Source organism: Diceros bicornis (genome assembly GCF_020826845.1).
Source record: "Diceros bicornis minor isolate mBicDic1 chromosome 21 unlocalized genomic scaffold, mDicBic1.mat.cur SUPER_21_unloc_1, whole genome shotgun sequence".
NCBI lineage: Eukaryota > Metazoa > Chordata > Mammalia > Perissodactyla > Rhinocerotidae > Diceros > Diceros bicornis.
In genome coordinates this window covers 4627526-4640250 of record NW_026690885.1, presented here as the reverse complement: position 1 = coordinate 4640250, position 12725 = coordinate 4627526, and the positions used below count along the sequence as shown (strand labels likewise).

The 12725-nt window shown below is 45.2% G+C and overlaps 1 long non-coding RNA gene across 2 annotated transcripts; it reads left to right on the top strand.

Annotated features, from left to right (window-relative positions):
* Positions 1-557: 557 nt before the first annotated feature.
* Positions 558-4212, top strand: LOC131401896 (uncharacterized). Of its 2 annotated transcripts, none has more exons than XR_009218094.1 (3): positions 558-626; positions 1868-1917; positions 3060-4212. It is a non-coding gene; the product is annotated as an uncharacterized LOC131401896 (long non-coding RNA). The 2 variants fall into 2 exon arrangements; XR_009218093.1 differs by having other exon boundaries at positions 1836-1917.
* The last annotated feature ends 8513 nt before the right edge of the window (positions 4213-12725 follow it).

The window sequence follows — 12725 nt, the reverse complement described above, 5'->3', positions numbered from 1 at the left end:
TCAAGTATTGACGTTGGCCGGTGTGCAGGGGCGTCTTTGTCAGCTTTCCCTAACTATACTCTTTGCAGTTGAAATAAACCTGAAACGACTTCAATCTGACTGGAAACATTTGCCCCTGCCCAGAACAAAGCAGTCTCTATCATGATTTGAAAAAGGGGCCTCAAAAAACGCTTGGCTGATTCTAGCATCTGGTCGTCAAGGAGGCAATTGACCATCACCAGCCAATGTCAGCTCTACCGCTGACTCTTCCCAAGTGTCCTCCCAATAGGTGAGAAGAGCTAGGAGTCCACCCAGCAGGAAAGCCATCCTGCTGGCTGTGGGACCCAAATGCAAATTAAAAAACCATGCCCCTGTGGAGCACCTACTTTCCTCCCTTTGGATGGGTCACTCATAATGCTCTCAACCACTCCCCACACTTTCCACAGGGTATGGCTAAAATCCAGCCCAATCTTGACTGTCTTCTTCAGGGTCATATCCCAAGACTGGATCCATATCGACATGGATGGTAGTTTATTCTTTGGTTTTCCTCTGGAATAATGGACTGTTGGTGGGTCTCATTCTGTTGGATTAAAGAAGAGCATGTAGCCATTTCTTTAAACAGCGACATGTGACTACAAATGAAAATGGTTAGCCTATTTTATTTTTTTTTATTTTCAAATCTGTGTCATGGGCCAAATACATAAAAGCATAGAGATTTTTGACACTTCTTCATGACTATCACGAGCCAAACTCCCTCAAACAATACGCTCTTCACACTCCCATTGCGGTCGGTAACTGACAGTCGTCTCCAGCTGAGAAGTAGTGAGGCTTAGTGGAATCACTGTTGAGTATCCAGACACGCCCTCTGCCCAAATCTTCGTTTTCTTTTCCTTTTTTTTAAAAAACCAGCTCCTCGTGATATGCTAGCACGTTATTTTGCTTCTGAGCAAATGACCTCAGTTTTGTTCACAACCTAAATGAAAATTTCCTTTCATCCCTGTATACCTGTGAATATGTCATTCACTATGAAGATCAGACCTCTGCAGCTTCATTTACTAAGAACCCAGGTCTGTGCACATCTTCTCCAGGAAGGTAGCTCAGTGGGAATACCCAGTAACGGTGACTTATTCACTTCCAGAGAGAGTTGTGTTAGCTAGATGCATGTTCTTTCTGCCGTAAACCATGAGTCATGACAGGGTTGGGATATAGATAGTTTTGGTGCTTATGGTGAGTTTTGGGTTCTACTTGGCTGACTTTTATTTTTGTGGTAAGGAGAGAAGAAGTGGTTACGTTTTGCTATGCAATTTATCTTGGAAGTGAGGATTTCCTATGACCCCTCTTTAAAGCCCCAGATCTAGTTTAATTTGGACGTATCCCAGGATTGTAAGGCATGCTTTAAAAATCACTATTTGCAACTATATTTCTGATTCTGTGTAAATCAGAACTTTTTTGTTATAGTGTCACCAAAACAAAATATAGCGATAACTTGGATCCTGAGGCTATGTAAAACAGCCACAGCAATCTATTCTCCAGAATTTCAACTTTTAAATGTCTATCAAAACAGAGCCACCATTTTCTAAATTATAGCAAATAAATATGAGAAAGTTAAACAAACAAAATAATTTTATAGCAATGGAAAAGTATTTCTGTCAGTTTTTATTTTAGAGTTTCACGCATGACTCCATTTGAAAAGTAGACTCTGCCTTTGAAAAATGTTTAAAAACAAGTGCTCTAGACAAGAAATTGCAAACTGGCACACTGGGGGCCATCTTTGGTGAATCATAGGTTGTTTTGTCTAAATAAGGTTTTGGAAATCAGGTCTTTTATGTAAAATACACATTTCATGCTCCTATTAGAAATCAGAAGATTTTACACTCTTGTCCCATAGTGACAATGACCAACTGGCTGGAAGCAAGTAGAGGCTGCCTCTTAAGACAGGTCATGAGTTTCCATAGTGACTAATTCCACATCAGTCCCTGTTGTCTTCCACCTCAACTCTCTTACTCACATACTTGACCCACATGGACACCCACACTCCACAGCTGTGTCTTTTCCTGTTTCTCATCTCTCAGCTGCACTTTCAATATCTCAACCAGCACATTTCACATACACTTTTGCAGACTCTGATGCTGCATGGTCTGTGTCTTTGTATTTATACTGCATAATCTTACACTGAAGGAAAATGCAGTTCATCTTCAGAAAACTCTCTGAGATCATTAGCAACAGAGTGGAGCTTGGCGAAATGACGATCAGGAGTGAGCACATCATCTTGAGACTTGGTCAGCGAGAGTTGAATGTTCACGCTATCACAATGCCGTAGGCCCCAGAGAGTACAAAAGAAATCAAAGGAATGGAACTATTTATCCACACATGAAAGGGGATGCATTTTCTCACATACCCCTAGCTCGAGTGACGGGTGTGTGGAGCACCTGCCCTTCAGCTGCCGTCTGCCCCTCAGGCAGAACTCTGCCACTCAGGGTGTTTGAAAGACATTGTCCAGACTAATCCATTGAGAAACGGCTGCCCAGATGTTCAGATGCCTTGGAGCAAAACAGACGTGTTCTAAGGTTTATAAAAGTCCAAGACGTTTCCTCTTCTCCTAGAGTCCGTTTCATGTACTTCATCCCAGTGCAGCGAGGGCCCTGTGAACAGACACATGCAGCCTCAGATTTAACACACCCCCTGCTGCCTCACAAGCAGCTGATGCCTGGGGATGCCTGTTCAGTGGAATAAAGATCAGGCATGTGCCCATTATCCTTACTCTTTCTCCCCAACACCTCTTCAATATACTCAGACATGGTGAGAGTAAATCTGTGTCAAATTCAAAAAAAAACCCTAAAAACCAATGATTGCTCATTTTAGTGTAAAGTAAAATGAAATTCTCGATGTTAATTAGACCTTTATTTGAAATCTCAAGAACCAGTTAAATGAATTCTTATTCACTGCCGTAAAACAATGTTTTAATGTTTTTTGCAAGACACGATAGGGCCTCCTACTGCCCGATTTGTTGAACGTGATCATTCAAGGAGAAAGATCTGCTTTTAGGCAAGACTATTTACATATGGCTCTTTTCTTTCCAGGAAAACATTTTAACCCTGCTGTTCCCATGATGTCACAAGGACTAGAGTGTTGGGGAGGACTGAGAGCACACTCTTCCTCTGGAGTATGTTAGACTCTAAGGGTCCATGACACAGGAGTGGGGAACATTTCATTCATCGAGGATTGAGCCTCTCGTGCTGGGTGTTGAAAGAAACACCAGTGACGTCCCCGTGTATTCACGTGGAGTATCTGACAGTCAGTCATTGCAGGATTACAGAAGGAAGGGCAGTTCAGAGGGGAGGCCCCGTGGAGGCAGGCATGGAGGAGCGCGTGGTGACTGACACCGAGAGCTTGTGACCCGGGCAGGTGGCAGACTCTGTTCGGTCAGAAGACTCTGCCGACTGCAGTGCGTAGAAATCCACGTCCGTCCACGGGAAGTCGCAGGACGAGAACACCGCTGACAGGAAGTCACCTGTCAGAGCGTGCGGCACGAGTGGTGAGAATGTTGAGTCTGAACCAAGGTCGTGGTGTCACAGTGGTGGAAAGGCCACTGGAGGTGAAAGAAGCAGACCCAGAGTCATTTCCAAGAACAAACTGGAAGGTTTATGGGACCAATTAGGCAGAGATCCTGAGGAGGAGAGGTGAAGATGTGCAGTGGTTTCCGGCCAGGAAGAAGAGTGTTCCATGGACGGTGAGGACAGATGCGTGCTGGGCTTCTCTGAGGGCTGGGAAGACGCACGGGGAGCTTGATTTTAGACATGACACAAGTTCAGTGATGGTGCTCAACACACATGCGCCAAGGCGTGTCTCTCACACACACACAGCCTAAGAACAGAGTCCATGATCATGGCACAGCCAGAGTGGGCACGACACTGTCGCCACTGACACAGGCAGGGTGAGGGGGTTGGGCCTGTCAGGTGTTCTGAGGAGAAGTCGGCCGGCCTGAGAGTGCTGGAAGGTGCTCAATTCTCATCAAGAGGAGGGCCGGTTTCAGAGATGAGAAGAGAGAGCTGGAGAGGGGAGAGCAGAGTCAGGAAAGGGCGGTGAACCATGAAGCCGAGCAAGGAGGGTCCCTGTGGGGCCACACGTTTCCCAGAGGCCTGATAGGGTCAGAACGTTAGGGGCTTCCTCGGAGATCTCACTCTCCACGGAATGGTGAGCGCAGAGGTCAAGGGCAGGATGGAATAAGGGATGCACCGCGAGGCCTTAGTGACTGCTGCCCTGATGTACGGGAAGAAAGGCTTCCAGGTCACGCCCAGGCCCCACCAGATGTGTGCCGGCTGTGTGACAGGAGGCAGCAGGAGGAAGAGAGGGGTGAGCACTGATATGGCAGTCAGAACTCCAAGGCTCAGCGAACAGGTGGCCCCAGAGAAGAGGAGAGGAGGCCTCCTCCTGGAAGGACGTGCACAGGGAGAAGCTAAGGCCTGTCCTTGCAGGGGCTGGGCGTTAGTGTGCAATCTCATCGGTTTTGGGGAGTGAATATGTGTTTCTGGAGCACGCACAACATGCCGGGTGCTGTGTGGCATCTGGATGAAAACACTGAACTGACGCAGGCGCAGGTCCTCACAGGGGCTGGCAGGGGAGACAGACCTGCCGGGAGGCACGGGCAGCAGGCCCAGGCGGGGGGAGGGCAGGCCTCCACTGCAGGCCGGGAGGTAGCAGGAGGAGCCCACAGAGCCAGCCTCACCCACACAAGGACCGGGAGATGAGAAGAATATAGGAGAAGACAGAAGAGGGTGGAGATAGGGGAATGTGAAGAAGTGGGGGCGTCCTCGGGGAGGGGAGACAGCAGGACAGCAGGGCGTGAAGCTGGTGAGGAAAGCGAGCCCCTCAAGGGTCGGGGGAGCCCCAGGAAAGCCCTTAGCTGGGCGGTCAGAAAACCAGTTTGTCAGAAGGATCAAGGAGAGATTGATGGAGCCAGTGCTGAGAGCAGGGAGCTCAGTTAGGCGGCTGTTGTAAGAAGCATGTGCTTTCCACCCGCGAGGTGCTGGGACAGAGGACGTAGATGCATATTGTAGAGAAGGTCTGAAGGATTGAGAAAGCACGGGATGGGTTTCCTCCCAATCAAGGGAGAAGGTTGGATGAAGGCTGGACACGCTGGGTGGCTGCTCCGCAGGTGACCACATCCGACCCCTGAGCTGCTGACACTCATCTGCAGAAAAGCGTGTCAGTGCTGGGTGCATATTTACTTATTTTACCAGCATTAAACAACGCTAAACAGAATCCTTGAACCTCTGAATTAACCAGACTCCAGACATTCCTGTAGAAATATCTACAGCTTTCTGGTGGACTGGACTTTGATTAAAATAACAACAACAATACACAAATCCATGTGCCGTGTCGGTGCCTCTGGGAGCCTGGAACCATCCAAGGAGACTTGGGGAAGCCTGGTGTGTAGATGGCAAGATGGGAGCCCGTGCGTCCCTGCTGCACGTCGGCCTGAGTTTGTGTCAACACCACCACAGAAGCACAGTGTGAAGACAGCATGGCTATGTGAATTTATAGGTGGGAAAATGAGGCTCGGCGTGCTTAAACCTTCCTGAGATCATGAGATTTTATACAGAAGAGGGTTGAAGGAGGCAATCTCATTGAAGGAGGTGCTTATGACACCCGGCTCAAAGGTGTGCCAGCAAACGGGGAGTTTCATTTGGATTGTGGGTCGTTCCAGGCTGCCGTGAGAGATGCTAACTGGGACGCAGGACCTGACGCACCACGTGGGGCCTCGAAGCCTGACATCCAGTGACTGAGACTGGGTGTCCATCGCACTAGATGGTCCCATTTCAGTGCTGGATTTCAATGACTCTCTGTTTCACTGACTTGCCGTCAGTTCAAAGACTCGCCATTATTTATGAAAATGCACTGCCGATTAAACTAAAAAAATACCCTTTTATGACTTAGATGTTTTATACATATTGAAAGTGTTCCTCAATGTGTTTATTGAAATAGCTCTACTTATACCCACGTAAATCCATATATTTAGACAAAGACTAGTATGATACATCGTTATTTGGAAAGCATGAAGAGGACAGTGTAAGTGAGCTGGTGAAGGCATCATAAAACATATTCACATTCAGAGCACAGTTGTTCCAACCATGCTTGACTGAGCCACAAATGCCCATGTTTTCCACTTAACCATGGCTGCCCACTGTGGCTACAGTGCCTGTGAAAGCATTTCGTAGAAGAGACTCTAATCACGGCCACGGTGTTTTCCCAGCCGCTGACACCGCTCGGCAAGTTTTGATGCTGTGGCTTCCTTGAGCTCCCAGACATGAATGGAGTACATTTAAGCAATGGTGGGGGACCACATGCCTTTCTCAGATGGGCCTTTCCATGTTTGTTGCTTGAAACACCCAGAGGTCGCCCTTGGTCAGCCACACCTGCAGAGATGACCCCCAATTTTCTCCATGCAGTGGAAGTGACACCTCTCACAACTGTCCCTGGACAAACACCATAGGATGCCGGGTTTGCCAAATCATCCTAACATCTGAGATGGTAAACTATGGGAGACTGAGCATCGTGGGACTGATGGCCTATGGCATCCAGGACTTCTTAAAGATGATATTTTATAAGGCGTGGAACTAGAAAAGGAAACATTATTCCAATTGCTTTTGATATCCTACAGATTGCAGGGAGCATAGCCCTGATAACTCTCCCCTTTAGGATCTCGTCTGCCAGGACACCATCTTTCTTTTCTGACATGCATGTGCAGAATCTAGGTCATGATTGTTGAGGCCTCGGACACCTCAGCATCTGTTTATGTTGTCAAGAGAGCTATGCAAGAGGTGAGAACTCAGGGTTTGAAGGGCTTTCGGGGTTTGATGAGTGAGGTCTAAATGAGGTGGCCCATGGACAAGGCGGATGTATTTAAGAAACTCACGGACCCTCATCCTTCAGCAGAGCAGTGACGCGCTGCCCTGTTTTCTCCAGGGGAGAGTCCCCTGCCTGCTGTTCAAGTGGTCAGCATTGCCTCAGAGAACGTTCAACTCAGCCCAGACCAAGTCTAGAAACAAGAACCTTGTTACCTTTTTGTTTTTAAATGCTTTTAAAAGACAAAGGTGAAATCAAGCAGAGCTTGATGATCTTATGAGTCCAGCAGCAGAAAGCACAGGCCACGTGGAGCCAGGAAAGAAGCATGTGAGGGTGAGACACGCTTAGTCTCAGGAAGCAGACCCGAGGCAGACCCACGTCTCTCACAGCTAGCACTCCAGGCGGAAAGAAGACAGGGTCTCAGATGACAAAGGACATCTTTGCAGTTTCAGTTTTCAGAAACTTATGTCACCTTAGAGCTGAGGACAAATTTATATCTGAGCCAGCAGGACATTGTCTGCCTTCACATGCAGGAGGTACAAAGGGCAGACTGAATCATTGAAGCCACTTAGGAGCCTTTCTCTGGGAAATGATAAAACTGGTCTATTCAGCGTCTGCCAGTTGATAGTCGATCTGGAGAGAAAATGCATCTGCAGCTGTAGTGTGCTGCATGATGCCGCCAGCACGGCCTTGCAGGGAACGCTGTTGACTGACCGGTCAGAGCATCCGACACAGATGTTACTGCAGACATCACGCCTGGTGGCCCATTCCCCCTCCTTCCTCGGATACGATACCTGCAGACCTTTTAGATTCGTTCTTTCAGGAGACGAGAGATCACCTTAGGGAGAGTCCCAATTGTGAAAAGCACACCTGCCATTGCATACCATAGAGTATCTCAATTCACACCGAGGAGTCCATGATGATTCAGTACAGATGCGTGCACTGATAAATAATCGCTACGGTAAGATCCCTTTACACTGCACTGTGATTGGGGGTCCTAACCATGGGGACCTAGCATTTACATAGGAGATTAAAATTTAGGATGTCAAGAGTTTGGATTTGAGAAGGTGGGTTGTGCAGGATGGTGGGCTCCCTCCAGTGGAATTAATTTTTAAAATGCACTTTTGCAGGAAATTTAATATGTAAATCTGACATGTGGGGGTGTGGTAGAAGAAACCATGCTCTCAGCTTCCTCTTTTCTCCCTGGAAGGTCCCAGACTCTGTTCGGTTACTCAGGGTGCAGCAGAGAGCTTGAAAGCCAGTGGTGTCCCGTAAAGAGTGTGGGAACTTTGTTTCTGGTGCCTTAATCAAGAACGTTTCAGAGATCACTACCTCAAGTGTCCTTCCAACTCTAAACTCTTAAAGACAGACTTTTTCAGAAGACAAAGAACAAACGTCTGGAAACAAAAGATGGAAATGAGGGGCGGTGACGATGATTATTGTTTCTTATACTTTATTTAATCTGACAAACAGAAGTAAACACTGGGTAAGAAACGATTTCTCTAGACTTCTGTAAATATGAGATTTCACATTTGACAAACGACCTCACGTGCCTTTGTAGATCAATGGAGTGAACTCAGCACATTTTCCCTGGAAGAAGATTCAAGAATAAAGCGCCCTTGGTCTGTTCCAGGTGCCCGGTCGGGACAGGCTGTTTCTGTGGACAGGGAGCTCCTAACCTCATCGATTCCCCAGGATTCCCCATGTACCGACACCTGGTGCAGTTGCCTGCAGCTGTCAGTCTTCAGACCTATTCAGAAACAGCTGTCTTTTACAGCACGGAATTTACTTTTTTATTTGAATGTTTCAACGGCTGGTTTTTAATTTTCAAAATAAAAATTTAGGTTTCATATTGTTCAAAGGAATTCATGCAACAGGTTACCTTTGATTCTCATGTAGAAATATCTTTTTAAGGGTAAAAGGACTGGGGTCTCCATGGCCGTTACCCATTAACCCAACACTGGATTGAAGAACTGCTTGCTTAGGAAAACATCTTTTGTGAGAGGTACCTGTCTCTTGATTAACATAGTGGTTCAATGAAAATATCCTTTGTTTCAAGGGCAGAACTGGAAATTCTGGAGGGAATAGAGCCCAGAAATATGCGTACTTTCACTGATACAGAGAGCGTGACGACTGACCGGACAGGGAGCTGGCCAATTTGGGTGCGAGGACAGGGAGGAGATTACATCACAGATCTCAGTGGAACCACATCAGTTCTGCCTAAACATGAGTGATCTTGGTATAATTACCAATTACCTTGGATAATTGTTAAACCTACCTGATTCAGGACTTCCGAATAGGCCCAGGGATTCTTAATTTATAACAAATGCTCTCAGGTATTTAGATAGCTGGGCAACATTTGGAAACATTAAACTATGTGACTTTCAAGCATTCATTCATCTCAGACGCTGTACAGTTTGCCTCTTCAAAGTACATAAAATGGGATAAATAATGTATCCTAAGAAAGTTCTGGGTTTTGAGCGGATCTCTCAAATTAATGCTTATAAGAATGAAATTTCACTAAGATCTTTCGAGGTTTCCATTTTTTGACACAGAACTTGAGACAAGCCAGATATAAGATAAAGTTTCCACAATTCTTTGGGCTTCTGCTCCCACATAGGAGTGAGCCTCCGCCATGTAAATGTGCCCAGATTCATCTGTTATCCTGAGCCAACATGTTCAAGTGTGGCAAATGTAATGTTCATTTCCTGAAAAATCTTATTAGATACAAGAATTGGGTCTCCTCTATGGAATTGGGCGAGTGACTGAACAGCACACATGCAATGCTACATTTCACTTTTTGGAAAGTCTTTGGAGTAAAGGCTTCCCTTGCCTCCCCCTCCACCTGCCAGATGTAGGAGGTAGTGCAGTGGATGAGGGGCCCCAGGTTCCTCCCCTTCTCGAGGTGACATGATCTTGCTTTGCCCCTTACCAAGATTCACCCAAGGAGCCTGTTGCTTCAACACGTTGACATCACTTCAGACAAATTGTATATGTTAACACTGAGCATCTGAGGCTTCCTGGGCCACCAGCATGTGCTGCCCATCCTCTGTTCTCTTGAGATGCCTCCAAGGCCCCACAGAGCAGGCTCTGAGGCCACAGGCCCCTCACATCGTGGTGTGCATGCACCCTCAAGGGCCAACTTTTGTTTCTGTTTTCCAGTTGTTTTCCCTTACATGAAACTGAGATCTTTTACTTTTTGTTTTGATTTAAGTCAATTTCCTCTTTTTTTAAATCTTTGAGGATAGAAAAATTACTTCTTAACATGTCTTTATCAAAAACATTCCCATCGTCAAAAACAACAACAGGCTAATTCCGACTCTAATCTTCTCTTCTCCCCACCTCAATCCCTTCACCTTTATGCACAGATTTAAACTCATTTTACTGAGTCTGTTTCGTAGTTAACTATAAACAGCAGTATGAAAAAAAGAACAAAAAGTGATTGTCCCAAGTAGATCTTTGGAAGCATTGTTGCCTTTGGAGAGCCAGGAGCACACTTTCCGTTCATACAGTGCTGCTTAGCAAGGGATGGCGGTTGAAGGATGATGATTAATAACAGACATTTGTAGAACTGTGTGAACATGTGGACAATCTTTCTTATTCAGTCATGAGGAATATTTAGAACTGAGTGCCCTATTGGAATTTTCAGGAAAAACAACCTCAAAGCTTTGGCTTTGATTTACAGATATTTCATTTTGTCCTAGAGGAAGACTGTAGCTGTTCCTCTTAGAATTTACCTTCCTATAGACAGGAGATGAATCAGAATCAATGTCCCCAATGTTACTGTTTCTAGGGTGAGGTGTGGGGAGTGTTATCAACTGTAGAATGACATCAGCTGTGAGACTGTCCCAAGAGATGAAGGAGAAAGAATATGCAATCCTTCTCCATCTAAGCAGAGGAATCAGGTTTTTTAATTTCCAGAGGTGTTTTTAGGGATCTGGACTGGAAAAATAAGGATGAAGCTGAAGGTTGTATTTCTGTGGGTAGTCTTCCACCTCACTCCTTGGGTCTCAGTGATGCTCCATCCCAGGTGGATGTGAGCAATGACAGTTGCTCACTTCTTAAGATGATGCCGCCAGGACAAAGCTGGTGGTCACCTTAGAGTGGGCAGGGTCTGGCCGTGGGATGGGGCAGAGAAAGGATACTTTCTTCTTCACAGTTCAAGAGGGACTTTGTTCTATTTTTCCATTTAATGTTCTTTGAATTTGATATATTTCTGTCTGATCCAAAGCTACAGTCCTCCAGTGCAGCTCACAGACTGTAAATCTGAGACCTTCTAGGTACTCTCATTGGGCAGTTCTGACGCTGGTGTGATTACAGAAAGGTCACTTCTGAGAGAGAAAATGAAAGTGAAAGTAATCTGAGGGAAGGAAAGATAAATTTCATTTACAAAATGTTCAGGGATTCTTCCTAGAAGATCCAAGTGGGGGGAAGATTTCAATTTAGAATCTTATGGATCACAGCTCACCTGTTTTATTACTAAGCATAACTACTCACTAGATCCATTTGCTGCTGAGCAAGGTCTGTTCTGAATTCAGACTTGGCTAGTAAAAGCTCTATAATAAAAGCAATTCTTTGATGTCCAATCCCAGCACATAAAATCCCAAAATATGCTTTTACTAAGGTGAGTGAGTGAGTGGTTTGGGTTAACGTGAACAGTTACAAATGTCAGAGGCTTGGAGGGATAGAAATTAATTGGAAATTTCACTCAAGCCAGGTATCTGGTTTAAATTTGAAGAAATGAATATATTAAATATGCTTTATTGAACTGTCATGCATGAAACTGCATCCTTACATATCTGAAAAAAATGGGATCATTTTCCCAGAAGTTGGTAAGATTCCAGTGGTCTTTTCAGGGGATAGAGAAGCCCACGTCTCAGCACCCCATCATATACAGCCTGAAAGCCTTGCCCAGCCTGCGGAAATTGGGTTCCAGGCTGATGGCAGGCTGATGTGGCTGTCAACACACTAGGCCAGGGAGGCCGTTTCTCAGTGTGTGAGTACTGACAACCATCACTGGCCGGACATGGTCTGGGTCAAGACTACACAAAGTGGCAGTCAAGGCAACGGAACAGCTACTCTTCTCATGTAAAGAGAGAGAAGCGATGCTCACTATCTCTGCAAAGGAAATCAGGTGGATTTCCCGCAGCACCTGTCATACCTCTATTCCCTGAACGTGAAGCCCAGGAAGTTTAAATAAACAAATGCATGTGTTGTGAGTAAGGGCACAATGGACATAATCCAAGGATGTACAGTGTGATTATGACATTTTTGCCTTTTAGGATAGATTTTTTTGAAAAATTAAGCTGTAGAAGAAAAAATGAAATATTTGAGAAACAGCATTATAAATAAAGTCATCTATTTGATATAATTTATGGAATTCCATAGAAATCATCTTTTCTACACATTCTCTCCTACCGCTCTCAATATATGTGCACAGACATAGGAAAACAGTTGTATATTCATTCAACAGAATGGTATACTGCACATGCTATCATAGACTGGATCCATTTAACATCTCCAAGCTTTGATTTCCATGTCTGTAAATAGGAATAATGATAGCACGTACCTCCCAGGAAAGCAGTGAAGATTACCTCCTATGACACATGTAAATTACTTCAAGAGATAGAAAAAGTTGCTAGCTATTATCATCATCATTAATAAAGCTTAACACTGTTCTGACATTTTATGTGTTAGAAAAGCGACAGAAAACAGATTGAATTCCCAGAGAATATACTAAAGACAATGGGCAGCATGTCAGTTTTAGTTATTCATTTGCATGCATGCATGTGCATGAAGGAAGTGTTTCTTCTAGTTGAGAAATAACAGTTCTTTTAATAAGCTTCTGTGCTATGGAATTCCTTTGTCTCCTACTCCTCTCTCACACCTCCAATTTGAAA